The sequence below is a fragment of the Furipterus horrens genome, unplaced genomic scaffold (assembly GCF_987537825.1).
Source record: "Furipterus horrens unplaced genomic scaffold, mFurHor1.1.pri manual_scaffold_4, whole genome shotgun sequence".
In the NCBI taxonomy this organism is placed as follows: domain Eukaryota; kingdom Metazoa; phylum Chordata; class Mammalia; order Chiroptera; family Furipteridae; genus Furipterus; species Furipterus horrens.
This window is the reverse complement of record NW_028327174.1, coordinates 74,731,043-74,751,117: the sequence shown is the minus strand read 5'-3', so window position 1 is coordinate 74,751,117 and position 20,075 is coordinate 74,731,043. Positions and strand designations below refer to the sequence as shown.

Here is a 20,075-nt window from a genome sequence, read left to right as displayed (position 1 = left end):
ATTCCCCAGGATTGTGGAGAAGGAATCACTAGCACATTTGATTTTCCTTCTTCATTTCTTAACCAAGGAATAAAGCTCCTGACTAGCTTTACCCAATACTGTTTTGTCTTATTGCTTTGAGTGACATTAGGCAGAAGGACCATGATTTGTGGTCTCTGACTCACTGGGGTTGGTAACAGGCCCATCAAATTCCTGAACTTAGTAAGTACTTAAAATATCTGTAAGACTATTAGTAGTCACTGAATTAAATGAAGTGACTTGACTTACAGATTTCTACATGTGTAAGTAAGTGGCATGATCAGAAAATGTGCTTTGAAGAACATGAATTTGGAAGCCCTGAGTAAAACAGCTTGGAGAGTTCAGCTAGGCGGGTTCTGAAACGCCAAGGCTAAAGGGCACAGGACCTGAACGAGGGTGGAGGCATTGGAAATGGAGAGCAGGGCATGGATGAGACAGCCAAGTGGGAACAGATAAAACTTGGCGATAGTTTTCTATTTTAGGACTAGAGCTTTTGTGGGGTTGAACCCAGAAAGGTTTCTGTCCCTTGGCCAAGTGCTAGAGAATACAAAGTAAATATGAGCTGTCAGAGATAATAAGAAACGGCTAGAAAGAGCTTGAGGAAGAACACCATTTTAGGAAGAATAGGATCCAAGCAGCTCATCTATTTAAATTGTCTATCTATGTATTCTATCTAATTAAAACACAAAACACATCCATTAAGACTTTGAAAATACCCTATGTTTAATATGAGATAATTAATAGGGGTCCAAGTACTCAACTTTAAAATAACAATAAGAGAAATTACTATTTGTTTTCATTTAGAAAATCACCTGACCAAACTCATATGTGATGCAGCCTGCTTAATGAAATAGGTAAGTGCTGCAATGCCCGAGGTCTTTAGTATCTTTGAACTGTGGTGAAACAGAATATATCTTAAAGGACAAATGAAGAGATTCATGTCTCCATAGTCAGATCAATGTGAAAAGCAAAAATTTATCACCATAAAAAAAATTTTACCAGAATAACTTTAAATTTAAAAATATGGAAATACATCTTTAGCATTAGAATTTTAACTGTGAAAAATAAGAAAAGCTAGTCCAAAATACCTTGACTATATAGAGAATCTTACAGTATCACATTTTTATTTAAATTTTGTACATTAGTTTACAGAATATAATTTAGATGAAATTGGTAGAAACATGGTCTTTCTTTTGTGAGTTCCTTTTAAATTGCAGATTGATTTTGGTGTTCTTTGATATAAATTGTGAAGGAAACCATTCTCCATTACAGGGAACTTCTTCTCTAGAAGGCATATCTGTCCAACACAGTTTAATACAATCCCAGTATTTCCAATAGGTAACGATAGTGTGGAAATTGTTTTATTTTTGTATGTTTAATTAAAACATCAACAAAAATTCTAGTGCATGTCAGTGTTGCTCACAATGCAGAGAGAGGGACTCAAAGTCACACAGAAAGGTAGTCTAATAATTCTTGAAATTGAATGATAAAAATAAGCCACAGTGCTATGTTTAGAAGCCGTCATGACTTGCCAGGGAACTACCTCAAAGTTAAGGGAGACCTGGAACCAAATTACCAGTGACACAAAAAATGTGAATGAAAGATATGTGACTAAACAACAGGGGCGGGGAAATCCAAGTTAAAAAGAAGAGAGAAAAACTCTTACTGAGTACCTCTCCCAAGTTCTACCTTCCTCACATGCCCAGAGGACCCTTGGGCCACATTACTTAACATTTCCGAGAAATATGTGGTTACCAAGCTTCTGTGTACACCTAGCACGTAATCCTTCTGTAAGCATAGTTGGGTCTTCACTCTTAAACTTTATAAGTATTTCATTACTGTATTATTGAATTATTTCTAGTCTGGGCAGGAACGGCTAAGGGTAGGAGACAAAAAACCAACCAACCAACAAATGCCTGCTATGCCCACACGACATTTAGACATGAACGCCCATGGCTACTGCTGTCTTGTGCTGAGGGCAGTGGCCTAGATGAGTGACATCCAGGAATACAGAGGGCTGCGTGCTCCCCTTAACCAAAATTGACTGCCCCTAAAAGACTTCTTCATGTTCTGACCCACAGCGTATCTCTAAGTATTCCCTGAGGTGCTAGGAGTCAATCTGAAATTTCTTCATCTGAATTATTTTGCATGAAGAGCCCACACTGTCCAGTTTTGAGAATCATGCTGACTGTACTCATTGACTTTTCCAAATTATAAAATGGCCACTGGTCTGCTAGGCGAAAAGTCCTGCCCAGCAGCCAATCCTTGAACCAGATGGTGAAGTTCCGGATCAACCAGATTGTCCTTTCACTCTGAGGCATGCCAAGAAATTCTGCTGATAGTTGCAAAAGCTTTGAGAAAGCAGATGCTATGAAAAACATGGGGTAGAGTATTGAGTAGTGAAAAGTAATTATAGATCCCAGAACCTTAGAGGCAGGGAGATCAAGAGAAGGAAAAAGTCATCCAAGCCGAAGAGCACTAGAGCACCATGCCAAAATGCCCGCTTCTGAGTAGTCAAGGAGCTCCCTGAACAACCTTCCAGCTTCCAAATGTCAGTCCAGTCTCCGCAAGGCCTGCTTGGAAGGCAGTTGCTGGCTTTCACGAGTCTTAGCTGCCCTTTTCTCTTTTATATCCTCACAATAAGCCTCCATCGTGTATCCCTTTTTCTTCGCAACCTAAAAGAATCAAACACACAAGGGACACTGGGTCTCAGTGAAAGAGAGGAAACTCCATAAATTACATAAAACTTAAGCATCTATAATTCTTTCCCCAGCTGCCACCTACAAGCCAAGTGCAGCTGCCAACCTTGGAAGCAGGAGTGCTGGCTCAGCCCCGTGAGGCACTGGAGGCAGCTTGCCTGGAGCGCCCAGGGAGTCTGTGTCCTTGGGTGTACAGACGGCTTTGGGTAAGTGCTGGGTTCTTTCTATTTCACTCACTTTTATTATCAGGGTAATAAATACTTGCTGCCATTTAAACAATCAAGGACCCCCTTGAAATATTAATAAAAGACAATAAAGTATTATTTAATGTGTTCCATCAGAGAAGGAAAACTCTGACTCCAAAAAACCTCCGCTGCCTTGCGGCATACCTCTTCAGGGGAAAGGCTAAGGGTGTAAACCCCGACAGAAAATCCGGAGCCGGAGTCCCTAAGGCGGTTTGACGTTGTAGTCAACACCGGCAACTCCTGCGGCGCACCTGAAGCCAAGCTGTATTGACTCCGTCTTTCCCTTGGACCCTTCAGCTGCGAAGAGAGGGGGGGTCTGCTGCATGGGCAACAGCAGACCCTCCATATCACCCTGCCCAGGCTCTGTAGCTTCAGCTTCACTGGAGAGGACACTAGCGTCATCGCAAGATGTCGATTCAACACGGGAGGAGACAGATACCGTGTCACTCCCGAGTCGGACTGCACAGCCATTCTCGGCGGTGCAGATAGACTCTTAAGAAGCTACACCATCGTCTCTCGAGACGGACGGCTGCCGACGAATGTGTTCCAAATTTTTTATCCTGAAAGAAAATGTGAATTGTCTGGGAGGCTTTTTTTTTTTTTTTCTCCTGACCCACCAAGTGTCTCTAAGCATCCTTGGAGGGACAGAAATTAACCTTACAGTGTCTTTAGTTACATGACTTTAAGAAGAGGTACACCATATGGATCCAGAAATGACAACCAGCAGCCTCTGATGTTGATATGTCAACAGGTGAGGGTGGGCAGGGTTACCACTTCACAGGTAATTACTGCCGTTCCTGAACTGAAAACACATGCGTGAGCGCACACACACAAACACACATAGAGCTACGATGAAGTTTCTTTTTTTTTTTCTTTCTTTTTTTCACTCAAGGAGGTATGCAATTTACCAAAGCTCTAGAGACTGTTATCCTGGGGCCATTTGGATGTGTTTCTTTTTCTGTGTCTGCTCTTTACTTCTAAAAGTTATTTCCAACCCCCTCTTTTCTCCTTAGGTCTTATGCATTATTAGAGAAAAACATCAGGTTCCAATCACTATTGCCTTAAAATGTTCAATTGAGAAGTGTTTGGTAACTTCCATATATAATTTCTGCTGGCTCTGAAGATAGATACAGATGTTCACAGTCTTTCCTTGTTCTGCCATAGAAAGTAGTGAATTTCAGTCCAGCTCGTAGGGCTGAGAATGGGGGACCTGTACTACTAGGCTCACTAGTTTTCTTCTTAAGTTATGCCTCACCTTACCCCCCAAGGAATAATTTTGTTGTGAAGTACCCTATTAAACCTACATGAGGAAGATAAAACTTTTAATAATTTTTTATTTTAGCAGAGTTTTGGATTACAGAAAAATTGCAAAGATGGTACAGAATTCCACAGATACCTCACTCTCAGTTTCTATTATTAACACTATTGTGCTACATTTCTTAAAGCAAATGGATAATGGTACATTATTATTAACTAAGACTCTATTCACATTTCCTTCATTTTACCCTAATGGCTGTTTTCTGTTCCAGCATCCCCTCCAGGATGCTGCATTACAGGCCTGCCTCTGAGATACTGTGGGCTCACAACAAAGCCAGGAGTACTCCTTTTGCTGGAGCAGGGTCTTGCCATCAATTTGTAAAACAAGCAACATCTGGGCAGCACTGGAATACAAGGTGCAATAAAAAGAGGTCTGCCTGTAGTTAGCATGTCTCCTCAGGTTCTCCTTGATTGTGATAGTTTCCCAGAATTTCATTATTTTTGATGATCTTGATCATTTTGTAAAATGTCCCTCAAGTGGTATTTGTCTGACTACAGTTATTGATTTGGGGAAGAAGACCAGAAGGGTAAAGTTTTTGAAAAAGATTATTGTCATCACATTTTATCAAGAGTAGAGACTATCAACAGGACTCACTGTTGACGCTGACCTTGTTCACCTGGCTGAGGTAGTGTCTGCCAGGCTTCTCCACTGTAGTTACTCTTTTCCCCCTCTTTTCATACAAACTCTTTGGAAGGATGTGACTATGTAGAGTTTACACTTATGGAGTGGGGAGTTATACTCTAACTCCTTGAGGACAAATTATCTCCATAAATTATTTAGAATTGAAGTTTTTCTACATGGAAGATTTGTCTATTCTACCCCACTTTATTTATTTATTTAGTTAGTTAGTTATATAAAGTAAGGACTCATAGTCATTAATTAATACTTTGTGTACCAATCCAGTACTACTAGCTGATCAAATTGTTCCAGCTTTGGCTGCTGGGAGCTCTTTCAGTTGGCTCCTTTATCATAACCACTGTCCCATGTGTGTGGTAGTACTACCTTACTTTCTGGAACTACAAGATACTTCAGGTTCATACTGTATATACTGACCCAGCCCTAGAATGAGCATTTCTCCAAGGAGCCCTGGTAACCCAGATCTATGTTTGTGCTCCTCGATACTGAGATGATGCAATTTTTACCATAATTATCAAGAACTAACAAATCTGACCTTATCATGTAAAAAGACAGTTTACTACTCTTGCTACTCCACTGAAACCTAGTTCATCCATTAAACTTTAACCCATTACAACTAATTTATCCCGTAGAACTTACTTTATTCACTGTAAAGACTAAATATGTGTTGCAAAGCATTTCCTTGACTCAGAATAAAAGGCTGAAAATACTTCATAAAAATCTTCTGAGGAAAAAAAAGTACCATCCCCATTTACCAATGAAGAGAAAACACAGAGAATTCTAATAATTGTTCGAGTCACACAGATTAGACATACCTGGGTTGGTGTCCTCTTAATCACCACAGCAAACTGCCTTGTTTTCAACCTAAAATAAGAATTTTCACTACTTTAATCCTTAAGAATTTCTCTTATAACATAGCCAAACATGCCTGGTTTGGGTAACTTTCCAGAATGTAGCGTGTCAGTTGGCACCTTTAGCAGAGGACAAATGTAGGGTGTTTTTGCAGTTGGCAGATACCACTGATGGATTTTAGCACTCTGCCAATGAGCTGGTCCTCCAAGTCTATGTCATCACAGCCACCATTAATGTCAATGTCACCAACCCTATGTAGAAAATGCTGGCAACATCATGTTATTTAAAAAGATGATTGTATGTATATTTAAAATTCAATGGCTCTGATCAAAACAAGTAATGATTGCTGGTTCCCATTTAAAGCACACATAATGAGTGAAAACCTGTCCTCAAAACAAATCCTTTAGGCCAAGTCAAAATATGAAACAGGTGTCACTCCCTGGATTAGGAAGTGGCAATTTAGAGCACACATTTATTTCTCCTCAATGTTACCACGACTCTTCTAAACATAGAAATTAAAGAGCTTTACTGACCAGAGTCCTGAGGTTGGGAGCTCAGTTATGACTTCCCTAATTTTATTTACATTCCTGTCCTTTTCAGTCCCTGACATTGATATAGCGCCAATCTTTGGTGATATATTTTACCGTGCCAGTAAGAGAGTGTGTTCATTTACATCAAGAATGGCACAGCCTCTACCTTTCACAGTCTAAACACAATACATGAGAATTTGCAGGAGTTTCTGCTAAGCAGAAGTGTAGAACTTCTTTCCCAAACTCAAAGATTTCCAAAGGGAGAATAAAAGCTTCAGGAAATCTCAATTATTTGAATCAAGGCATTAAACAGATTTCCTTCTTTGCTCCATTTATTGCAGACAAAGCAAAATTGGCATTTTTATTGTGTAAATTAAGATCGGGCTTCAGAAAGTGGGAAAATGTATGCTCTTAGATGGAGTTTAGGAAGAATAAAGTAATTGCTTTTCTGTGAAAAAATTCAACCTGAGAACAAATAAGAATTAAACGCTGAATCAGAATTCTTCATAAAGGTTTTAGGACAGTTTTGTTGTGGTTTAAAAAAGAAGCTGCCTTTTTTATTTCATGTAGAGAATTCTGACAGAAACTAACCATAAGAAGGGACTATAATGTGGTCTATGGAATAACCAAGTTCAAATAAAAGAATGATACCAATATAAGCTTCTCAAATATCAAGCATATGCTATAACTTGATAGACTCCAAACAAAGCAATCTACATAACAGAATAATCTGACAAATGGAAGAAGGCAATGCACGCAAAAAGCCCTACATATCCAAATCATAAACATATGTTTCCAAATTTTCCTAACAATGCATTTCATTACAAGACTGTATGCTATTAAAATAATTGATCCCTTTAATAAAATATTTTAAATAAATGGTATTATTTTATAACTATAAAATACAACATGTTCTTCCTCTCTTAAATGGGATAATACACAAAGGGAGATGGGATTTTCCACAGGACTGTTATAGAGAACAAATGAGTTAAAACATGTTAAAGAACATTGAACAATACCTAGCACTTATTAAACCCTTGATAAATGTTAGCTCTTATAATGAAACCAAAGACGATGATGATGACACAGTTTTTGGCAATATTTTTCTTTGAACAAAAGCCTGTTGCTCCTTGAGTGAAATTCCATTATCTATAGATCTTGGAAAACACCAGCATATCTCATTGTATTCATGACCATCTTTTGCTACACTTCCTAAATCGTGCCAATAAACCTGCCTAGTAAAGTCTCAATCCCTTGACATGGTTACAACACTTAAGCTGGCTTGTGATTGTACCTCTAATGCTATTTTTACCAGCATGCTTTCTTTGTCATTTTATCTTTTATGGTATGACTTTTGAAATGACATCATTACATCTGTATTCTCCTGTTATTATTTGTTACATACCTTGATGGCAAAAACCATGCATTGCTTAACCATCAGCACCAGGTAGTATAACAAGAATTGTAATTTCAGTGTTCATTATATTACTTGGTACAGTGGTGATAAAGACTTGTTGAATTAATGAAAATCAGAAACTAAAGTTAATATATATGCTTACCATGCTCTCCCTCTGACTCATTCAGGCAAATTTTCACTTATCAGGGTGTATAATAATCTTTAACAAGCCACAATTAAAGGATCGCTACATTAAAGAATTACTAAAAGGAAGCAAAATTTACCCATAACTCAAAATCAGTCATTCTTAAACCCTTCACAAAACTAAAAACTTTGGTGTGTCATGTTTAAAAATTTGTGTATGCTATTATAATATGTGTATGTTTATTTTAAAACAAGGCCCTGGCTGGTGTCGCTCAGTAGATTGAGCACCAGCCTGTGAACCAAAGGGTCACCGGTTTGATTCCCAGTCAGGGTACATGCCTGGGTTGTGGGCCAGGTCCCTATTGGGGGAACAGGAGAGGCAACCCCATATTGATTTTTCTCTTCCTTTCCTCCCCTCTCTCTGAAAATAAATAAATTTAAAAAATAAAATGAGGACTTTATATTATTGTAAAATAAGTGTTTTAAATTCTTAGCTATGTTAATTATGTTTTATATTATATCTGTTAACTCCAAAATTATGGTTAATTGAGAAAAATCCACATTATGTATCAGATTTTTAAGATAGAAAATTTTTTCTTCATTTTTCAATATTTTGAAATTCCAAGTTTAATTTTAAAATTGTTCTTTTTTAAAAAGTATATTTTATTGATTATGTTGATACAGTACTCCCAGTTTTTATCCCTTTGCTCCCTTCTGCCCAGTAACCCCCTTCCTTCCAGCAATCCCACCCCCCTTAGTTCATGTCCATGGGTCATGCATATAAGTTCTTTGGCTTTACCCTTTCCTATATTATTCTTAACTTCCCCCTCTCTATTTTGTACCAAGCAATTATGCTTCTTAATCCCTGCACAATTTCCCCATTTCTCCCACTTCCCCCTCCCAGGTGATAACCGTGCAAATGACCCCCATACCTGTGATTCTTTTCCTATTCTGGTTTGCTTCGTTGGATTTCGTTCTTATTTTTTAGATTCAGTTGTTGATAGTTGTGAGTTTGTTGTCATTTTAATGTTCATAATTTCGATCTTCTTTTTCTTAAGTAAGTTCCTTTGACATTTCATATCATAATAGCTTGGTGATGATGAACTCCTTTAGCTTTACCTTGTCTTGTAATCATTTTATCTGCCTTCCATTCTAAATGATAGCTTTGCTGGATAGAGGAATCTTGGTAGTAAGTCCTTGCTTTTCACCACCTTGAACACTTCTTGCCAGTCCCTTTTTGCCTGCAAAGTGTCTTTTGAGAAATCAGCTGATAGTCTTATAGGCCCCCCTTTGTAGGCAACTCTCTGCTCCTCTCTTGCTGCTTTTAAGATTCTCTCTTTATCTTGAATTTTTTCGCATTTTAATTGTGATGTGTTTTGGTGTCGTCATTTTTGGGTATAGCTTGTTTGGGACACTTTGTGCTTCCTGGCCTTGTATGTCTATTTCCTTTGGCAGACTTGGAGAGTTTTCCTTATTTTTTCACATAAGTTTTCAATTTCTTGCCCTTCCTCTACTCCTTCTGGCACCCCTATGGTTTTCATGTCGGCATGTTTAAAGTTGTTCCAGAGGTTCCTAAGCTTCTCCTTATTTTTTTCAATTCTTGTTTCCTCGTTCTGTACTGGTTGACTGTTGTTTTCTTCCTTATGTTCCAAATCATTGATTTGAACCCGTTTCCTTCCCTTCACCATTGGTTTTGTGTGGATTTTCCTTCATTTCATTTAGCATAGCCCTCACTTCTTCCCTTATGTGTTTGCAATACTCAAGCATAACTACCAAGCCTATGAGCATCTTTATCACCAGTGTTTTGAACTCTGTGTCTGTTAGGTTGGCTATCTTCTCACCTGTTATGTTGGCTATCTCCTCATCGCTTAGTTCTCCCACTGAAATCTTGATCCATTCCCTCTTTTGGGCCATACTTCTCTGTCTCCTCATCTTGACAGGTTCCTGTGTTTGTTTGCCTCTGTGTCTTAGGTAGAGCTGTCACTGCGGTTACATTTTAAGGGGCGCAGCCTTAGGTATCCATCAGTAGAGGGCAACCCGTTTCACCATGTTGTGGCACTATTTGTGGGGGAAGCGTCTGAGATGCAACAATGTTACTTGCTCAGCACTCACCCCTTTTCCAGGTACTCCTCTCACTTTGTATGGGACTGGTGCCTCTCTGGCTGTTTCCCTGGCTGTCATTCCAGAGTGGGCGGGTCTGAGAATGTCCTAGGACTGTTGGGCCCCTTTAAACAAGTGGACTCTGCTGAGAGACTGGCAGTTTCTGCCTCCACCCCAACCCCACTGGTTTGCACAGTCAAAAGCAATGGGGCTTTATTTTCCCTGGTGCTGGGAGTGCTACCCAGTTGTCCCTCACAACTTTTTAAAACATTTGACTGTGCTTTCCACCAGCCTGCCATTGCCGCCACTCCTGCTGTCACCACACCGTGTCCTCTCTGCCTGGGGCTCCATCCCTCCTACCTGTCTGGATGAGTATTTCTTCTTTATATCTTTGTTTGCTGGACTTCTATGCAGCTCAATTTTTCTGGACCTTCTGGTTATCTTTAGTTTGGAGGTACTTGTATTCGTTCTTAGTTGTGGAGGGAGACGCAGCATGTCTATCTAGGCCTCCATCTTGGCCGGAATTCTGTAACTTTCTTTGGGCCTGACTGTAACTCATTAAAACTAGGGAGCTGTTGGTGGCCAAGTTCCACTGTGTGGTTCTTCTCCTCAGTCACCAGCACATCCGCTCTAACAGCAAGCACAGCATCCTGCACCAAATGCGGGAAAAACTAATTTTAAAAACTTCCTTTTTGTGTGAAACCATGCTTTATAATTCATAGAGTTATATTATTAACATAATGGCATTTTAAAAATAATAGCATATTTCTTTAAATTGTGATATATAACATTATTTCTTAAATCAATGTTATCTTTAACACAACCAAAAATAGCACATGAAAAGTTAACCATAAAATGGTTTTACCATTTGATGAGCCAGTTAATGTGATCACAATGAAAAAATACTTAGAGTACTATCAAAAATATTGTGTAACACAGAACATTTTATGTGCATCTTCTTGTTAGGGGATTACGTTGCTAAGAATGTTTAGGATCCATTGGTTAGTGATGTTGACAATTTCATAGGAACACTCTGAAGTTTTTGTTTGTTTGCTTTTCAAATAAAGGTGTAAGAGTGTCCCCTTTTAATTCTGGCAATAATGCATTAGCTGACATTAAACCAATCCTTTCACTTATAACAACATGAAAAGCTGGCTAACATATATTAAAAACATCAGTTTAAAGAGAGGGGGAGCTACCAAGGTATTTAAACTTGTAGACATGTTCCTGAGAGAAGTGCAAAGGGTCAGTCTGGCATTTAGTACATCTTTTGTCCTGGAAGCATTTAACAGTTTCTTAGTGATGGACAAGCTACTGAATAGTATTTAGCAGTTTCAAGAGTCTAGAAAGAAAAAAGAAATGTAGTCAGAGTCTATCAATTAGGAAAGATCTTGGCCAAATTCTTAAATTTTTAGTTGAGAAGGTTGAAAATCAAGAGCAAAGAATTAATGGAAAATTGGAAGCAGTCTTCACAATGACAGAAATTCAGTTTAACCTGTGATTGGTTTAAATGATCTCCTCCTAGTCAAACTCCTGCCAGAGGCGAAAGGATATCTTCAATGAAGACAAATAACATTTTCAAAGATTCAAATTATATTAATAATTTTTCATATACAATATTCAGCAGGCACAAAAATTATCTAACACAGCAATAGCCTACAGCACATTTGACACACTGGGTTACTACAATTAGGAGTAAAAGAGAACACTGAAAGAAATTCTAATATTAGAAATATCAGGTATGGACACTGAAGGAATTAAGATTACTATAGTAAAGAAAATTGGGGTTAATATAGGCATGTAATCAGGATCTATAGAGAAGAATTATTCTGAAAACCATGGAAATCTAGAACTAAAGAATACATTAAATATAATAAATAAGAAATTCACTGGATTTGACAGCAGATTAGACATAGCTAAAGACAGTACTAGTTGGAAAATAGGTAAGTTAATAGAATATATTTAGATCAAGAATGGAGAATAAAAAGAGAGGAAAATATAGAAAATAAGTCTACATACGAAACTACAAAATATTATTGAGAGATGGTAAAAAAATGTAAAAAGAATAGGAGGTATTTCCCTAGATTGGAAGGCTCAATAATGTAAAGATAGAAATTTCTCCTAAACTTATATATAATTTTAATGAAATATCACTTAAAAGTCCATTTTTCATGGCACTTAAAAATGATTTTTAAAATATGAAGATTCAGAAAGACAAGGATAGCCAGGTAATTTTGAAGAAAAATAAAGGTCTTGTTGTGGTTTACCATTCCAATCTTTTTTAAAGTCTGACTTCACTTTTTCTCATAAAATAAGCTTTTTAAAAAATCAGTATATCATCTTTATTTATTGTTTTTTTCACCAAGTAATTTGGCACCCATCATTCTTTAAATTTTCATGATTCACAAACATTATCACAGAAACACGGATATATTGAAGGCAAATAAAATGAATGACTAATTCATATTAATAGGTGATCCAACTATCAAATAAAGTTTCAGATTCACCATAGTCTCTCAACCATTTGAAACCACAGGCCTTTATCATATTTACATTGTAATTAGCCAGCCTTTTTTAATAAAAACTTTTTATTTCAGTTTTGCTGCCTATTTGTGACCCAAATATATTTTCTCATATCTACAACAGGTTAAATATAATTACAATAATTATTACCTAAGAAGATAAGCTTACATAGTAGTCTAGCATTTACCCTTGTTATGTAGTTCTAAAGCTGGTCTTGAAATCAGTTTTAAGCAATTTTTATGTTGTTTTAAGTTATTTTAGTTTGTCTTACAAAATACATACTTCTGTTTTTATCTATAAAATCTTCTGGTGATTTTTATTTAACCTGTCAATAATTATCAAGTAGGCACTACAAAAAGACATGAATTTATATAATTTTTGCTCAGGTGGACAACTTATTTTCTCTTTGGCATTCATATTGTAATCAAATACATAAACAGATCTTATTCTTTCTTGTCTGTATATTGCCACCTACCATCAAGTCGCAGGTTATGATTGGAATGTTGATAGCATCTTCTTTGCTATGTTCTTAATAATTTAATATTCCTTTGGACTTTTTGTATTGTTACATATTTTAGATTCACTTTCATACCCATAATGTTTCTTGATTTTTTAATTTCTGAAGTATTGTTTCAAGTTAACATACGCTCTTTAAATAATGTGTTTTAAAATGGTAAATTATGGGTGCAGCTAAATCACAAATCTTGAATTGTTTGGTAGTCTTACTAAGAGAGAGGAACTAAGCAATACAACATGTAGCCAAAAGATCTGATACAATAATATTGCAGGAAGATTAATGGATTTTTGAGCCATGTGTTTTTAGTAATTAAAGTAAAAACAAGAATTAAAATGTTTCATCGAGTGATAAATAAAATTTTCAAAAGATATCTTTAGTGTAATCTTGCATAACAAAAAATCATTACAGCTCATCCATGCTATAAATTGGTAAACTATGCTTACTCTAGATTAGGGCACCCTGTTCACCTCAATAAACTATAACGTGGAATTTCCTAGTATCACCAAAGATCTCACTTTCAAAAATATCTATTAGATTGGCTGAAACAATAAACTGGGATTCTACTGGTTTTACATATGATCATACATTAGCATACTTCTTCAAAGTACACATATTCAAATCCATTTTCTCCCAGATATTTAGGAAGAATTGGCATCTAGCTGAATTTTGATTATCGTACAACTGTAAAAACTTATTGGAAAATTTCCATGAGCTGTTATCTGGACAGTACTCTAATTTGAGAAGCATAACTCTAGGTGCTCTGAAATCTGCCCCTATACTAAGGGAGGCCACTGGAGAACTGGCTGCGTACAACACATTCATTCCCTTGGTCTGCTTTGGTCTTTTTAAAATTGTGCAGTGATATAATGCTTTCCCTCAATAGACAGGGAAGATGTGAGTATATTTTCTGAATGTGTTCTAACTGTTACTGCTATTAAATAGAAAACTCATACTACTTTAAGAAAGTTCATTGCAAAATATACCTGGAACATAAGAGATGAAATAGCAGGAAAATCTAAGAATAGTAACTGGGAGGTGTTTGGTGATCAATATAGTGTCTTCATTTCTGTAGCCTCACTCTCTACCTCACCTTACAACAACCTTGGTACATAGGATATTAAATAAATCAATCAGATGGTTACATATAAAATTAATACATAATAAATAATTTATGTGTCAGTAGCATGACTTCAAAAACTGTGATTATAATAAGACACATATATATCAATGAAAAATATTTAAAATTCAGGAAGATGTTTTATTATCTGTGGAAATTATGGTCATAACAGATATGAAAGAAAATGTAAACAGAATTCAGAGTTGAATTACTTAGGAAACACAATAGTTATATCTAGTCAATGACACAGTCACATCATTGAGGGTAACAGACTCTTATCTGACTTGTAAATCAGATAATGATACAGCTCAAGTCCTCTTTTTCTGCTACCTGACCAATGTTCTATTTAAATCTTGAAGCCTGTGATGAATGTCTATAAGAAGAAGTTTCATCAGAGCAGTCAGAAGAATGCAAAAAAAAAAAAAAAATCACCCTGGTTCTGATCATTTTCAGGGTGCATCTCTGAATTCAATCTCTGGTTGATAAGCAATATTAGTTTCCGAAGAAGGTAACCCTAAAAAATTCCCTGCGGAAACTCCTAACTTAATTGCAATGAGTTAGAAAAATGATGTCATAGGTAATTGGAAAACATAAATAAAAAATTTAATATTTTAGAGTTTACCTTTACAATTTAAAGGCATTTAAATTTCCAGATTTATGAAAAGGGCCACATATTAATCAAAAGTCCTCCTAAATGTTATTGTTCACACTTGTTTTACTTACAAACAAAATAACAGTATCTGTAAACTAAGCTTAAATTCCTACAGAACTCTAGCTTCATTAATAAATAAAATATAAATTTTAAGAACCAAAGGTGACCTCTGAAAAATATGTTGTGTCTGCAAAAGCCACTTTGAAGCCATAAATGTTCACTTACAAATACAAAACTTAACAGTTGCAGAAATTATTTTTTCATAATCATAACATAACAGATATTATCAATTATAGTATGGGTCTCGTCGTGCCTCTGTAGGGAAACAAGTTTTCACATGCAATTGATCAGTCAATAATCTTCACTGGATGCGGCATGACCTGTGAAATCTGTCATCATGACACTAACCATAAAAAAACACATATTCATTGAATTGAGTTAACCTATCTACCATACAACTGGAGATCAGATATTTTCAATGATATCTTTGGTACCCTAGTTAAATTTCAAATGTTATGTAACACTTATTAAAACCTTTAATTTTCCTTTTGCTGAGATTGAAATTTGAACCCACTGCTTAAGACCAAATGTCTGTGAGCATAAGCCCAGGGAATATTTTTTTCATATTACAGTTTATATAACAGTGTCATCTAAGAGAGGCAGCTTGGCCACTGACTGTCCGTACTCATAGTAACTTTTCCAAAAATGGTACATTTTTCAAGAAAAATTTCACAAATCTACTGAATTAGGTGTTCTTTACTTTGCATGGTTCATCTGTTCATTAGCCCACCTAGCACATTTTAAGATCCAAGCACAATATATTAATTTTGATCTCCCAATAGCATGTTGTTGTAACTAGGCAGACTTTCTTTCACAACAAAGTAAATTTAAGATTACCTAATATTGCTCAGTAATGTTATGGAAGGAATTACAGTAATGCACATTACTTCCACATCTTTCATTTCACTGTGCAGTCAGCCAAGTTATATATTTACTAATTTTGTAAAGCTGGCCTCACGCGTCCATAGATTCAATAGAGTCCCTGTTAATTAAGTTTGTTGATGAAATGACTAGAAGCTTGGAGAACAACTTTGGAATTAAAAAATGAGTTTAACCAGATTGGGGGGATTTATGTATTGGATAGGATTGGACCTGATGACCTCTGTGTTCTTTTTCAACTCTGGGAGTCTATAAAAGACTGAGAAATTAATATAACAAGAACTTGCATAAAATGAACTTAATATAACAAAATGTTAGATGGAATAAATTCATTAATATATATTAATATATAATCAAAATAAGAAATGAATGGTAAGCATAGACATTGTTTTGGATTCTAATAGGGACAATCTAAGCATTTATTACCAAGTTAGATTGACTGAATTAAGACACTGATGGGGGGGAGCAATGGGGGAAAAATGGGACAAATGTAAGAGAAAAACAATAAAAAATAAAGAAATAAAAGAAAAAGAAAAAAAAGACACTGAGGTGCCTTGCTTGCTAAAAGCTTTTCTGTAGAATACTTTTTATTATGTACAAGAGACTAAGCAAGTTCAAATAAATTTATAGTCTCTGCATCATGGCTAATGAATAGGATTACATGTATCTGTAGCCAAATTTAATGTTGACCAATAGAATCTGTGTAGAAGTGATGTACAACTCTTTAGGCCTCCCCCATAAATGCAACTTCACACAATCCTACATTCACTTTTCACTTCTCTTTTCTTCTTTTTCTTTAGATTGGCTCTAATGAAATAATCTCCAAGGCAAACTTGCACGCCCTGTAGCAAAGACAGACTCAGACCTAAAAAGTTACACAGGCACACTGCACATGCACATATATACATATGCAATTTTCTTAATTCAAAATTAAAACAGCAGAAGTCATGAATAGGTATTTTTAAAGGATATGAAAGGGTACTCAACATGATTAGACATCAAGAAAGTGCAAATTAGAACCTCAGCGTGATATCATTACACATTACCAGAATGATTACAATTTAACTGTCTTACAGTTCCAAGTAGTGCAAATATTATGAAAGAACAGAAACTGAGTATGAATTTGGTGATACTGACGAAGGCAATCATACACATACTCTATGATCTAGATTCATAGGTATTTCCCCAACATAAATGCATATATCCTTTTACCAAAATACCTATACAGGAATGCTCAAAAAGACTTTATTCATAATAGACAAAATGGGAAAGAAAACAAATATTCATGAACAGTGGATTGGATAAATTGTGCTATATTCATACAATGAAATATCATAGAACAACAAAAACCAAATTTCTTTATTCAAGGCTGAATTATATAATATTGAACAACAACAACAAAAAAAGCCAAGAAACAAAAACAAACATATATAATTACATATATATGCAGTTCAGAAACAGGAAAACTAATTAATAGGCATAGAAATAAGAACTGTAGTTAATCAGTGTGTCTGGGGAGGGATTGACTTTTAGGGGATTGCTGAGAACATATATTCAGATCTGAGATATAATCTCACTAGTACATTTATTTGTACAAATTCATGAAGCTTTAAACTTAAAATTTGTGCACTCCACTGCAATTTTTAAAAAGACAAAAAAAAAGTTTAGTCTTTTGAGTTTAGCTTAAGTCTTCCAAATGCATATATGAAATAGTAAAACAGTAGAACTCCTGTACCATTTCCTTTCTCAAAGGATATTCAGTAGTTCAAATGCAATCATGCTCAGAGGCAGGCTGGGAGATTAAATGACCTTTCTGGGTTCCTTTCAGCCCTATGAACCGGTGATATTTTCTATCATATGTTGTTTTACTCAAAACCCCCTTCAGTCTTTCTAGTTCTTTAGTATTGAGTTGGCCAGGACTGACTTTAATACTTTAGGGCTTTTCTCACAAGGGTGATCTAAGTAGAAAGTCTGTCATCTCCCTAGTAGGTAAGAGGATGGAGTTGCATCCAGTGGGAAATCTCAATGGCATTTTGTTCAGCCTTGCTACAAATGGATGGATAATTCAAGGTCACATACAATTTTCTCTCTGTTCTCACCTCTGGATATTTTAACGTTATTTCTTCACGTTTTCCTTCACATTGCATGCTTTTCACTGGATTTATTTCCCCCTCGGAGGTATTAAATTCACTTCCTTTTTGTCATCTTCAGAACAGTTTTTTAGGCACTCTCAGTCTGTGAATATATGCGATGGAGAACGCTGCTGATTTCCAGAACCTTTTTTTAAAAAAAATCGTGGATTCTTTATCATTATGTAAGCAAGGAGATTAGTTGATCAAATAAATGTTAGTGAAATGTGGATGCAACCAAAGAGAAACAGTCTTGAAAAAAGATGAATAAAAAACATAAAATATTTTATCATAACTACAGAGATTTGAGATTTTGCTTATTAAATATTCTTTTATGATAATTATAAATGCAACTATTAATCCTACTAGTAAAACCCTTGATTGACTCAGCTTCAAGAACTTTTTTTTTGGTGTGACTCTGAATTTTATCTTTTTAATTTAATCTTTATAGTATTTTTTCCCATTATCATTTAGTCCCCTTATACTCCCCTCTCCCCAGCAATCACCATACTGTTGTCCATGTCCCTGAATCCATTTTCCTTTTTGCTCCGTACCTCCAATCCCCTAACCTTCCCCCACGCTTAGTTGTCATCTGCTCTCCGTCTGAGTCTGTCCCCATTTTCCTTGTTAGTTCAGTTTGTTCATTAGATTCCACATGAGTGAAATTATTTGGTATTTGTCTTCCTCTGTCTGGCTTATTTCACTTAGCATAATATTATCCAGGTCCATCTGTACTGTCCCTAAGGGTAAAATTTTCATATTTTCTTTTATGGTCAAGTAGTATTCCATTGTGTAAATGTCCTATAGCTGTTTTACCCACTTATCTACTGATGGACACTTGGATTGCTTCCATATCTTGGTGATTGTAAATAATGCTGGAATGAACTTCAAGTAATTTTTAAATGAACTAATTCACACTAAAGAATATGGCTTTACAAATAAAATTATTAGTGCTAAAATATTACAACTTTCATATAAAAATTAATGCTAATTTAATTTTAGTTTATGAAATGTGATACATATACATTTTGCTTTGATATCGTCAAATATCCAGGAAACAATAAAGAATTACTTAGTTTCATCTCAACATAGACACACTTTGGGAACAATTATTTTTCTATTTTAAAGTGTATTTTACTGATGATGCTGTTACAGTTGTCCCAATTTTTCCCTTTGTCCCCCTCCACCTGGGACTCCCCTTCCCTCCAATAATACACTCACTTTACTTCATGTCCATGTGTTGTGCATGTAAGTTCTTTGGCTTCACACACTTTGGGAACATTTTAAGTTGGAAAATGCATTGAGTACTTGAAGCTTATTATTTCTGGAAGCTTCCCAAATAAAATATTTATTCTGGAGTAATAAGCTTGCAGATTTGAAGACATCTGCATTACTTGACACTACGACATTGTTCCCAGTTGGTTAAGCCTCTCCAAAGACTATAATTTTAGGACACACTCAAACTTTATGCCACTGAATGGTTTGTGGAAACTACAGAAAAACAACATTACACAGGTACTGTGCCCATGTTTCTATAATAGTCTCTAAATTGATTTTTCACTGGAAAGTAAAATTTTAACTTCACAATATCATCAATCACTGGGAAAACATAACTGGGGTCTAAATATAAAACTTACCCATTCATAATTCTTAGATATTCTTCATGCTGTTCAAATGCAACCAAAATCTCAATATCATTTGAAAGGGAACTTACAAGAATACAAATAGAGTATTAGTGTATATATTAGGAAAAAGAGTTTTCTAAATGCAAAGTCAATTACTAGATATTTCAATGCATGGAAAATATGTAAGAGAGTGCATAGCAACAGAATTTATTTTTATTCAAGAACCACCTCCTTTTTCAGATAACTAATGTCAGCTAAGAATCATAAATGATTCCCATCATATCAGCATGCACAACAGGCAAACAAGTAAGTTTCATTCACTTATTCATTCTTTTAACAAATAGTTTTAGATTAACATGTTTAAGAGGCCTACAAAAGAATAGATATTATAAACTATGATATTAGCTACATGTTTCTAAAAGCAGAGAATCCTGAAAATATTTCTTAACATCCAAGTATTTCATGGACCCCTGGTTGAAAAACACTAGTACAGTTGATTTAAGATCTATGATATCTTCATAAAGATCTTGTGAATGTGGATTCCACAACCAGCCCTTCTGAAACCTGTTAAACATACAGTTGTTATGTAAGTGGGAGAAAAATGTTCATTGATGCCTATTTCCTGTATTCACAGA

The 20,075-nt window shown here is 35.6% G+C and overlaps 1 long non-coding RNA gene across 1 annotated transcript in view; it reads right to left on the bottom strand.

Moving 5' to 3' along the window:
- Window positions 1-2,327: 2,327 nt before the first annotated feature.
- The window catches only part of LOC150012226 (uncharacterized), a 138,471-nt gene continuing 120,723 nt past the window's right edge, over window positions 2,328-20,075 (bottom strand). Inside the window, exons 2-3 of the long non-coding RNA XR_016510510.1 lie at window positions 5,732-5,780; window positions 2,328-2,693 (exon numbers count right to left, since the gene is read on the bottom strand). This is a non-coding gene — a long non-coding RNA (uncharacterized LOC150012226). The remainder of the gene's footprint in view (window positions 2,694-5,731; window positions 5,781-20,075) is intronic.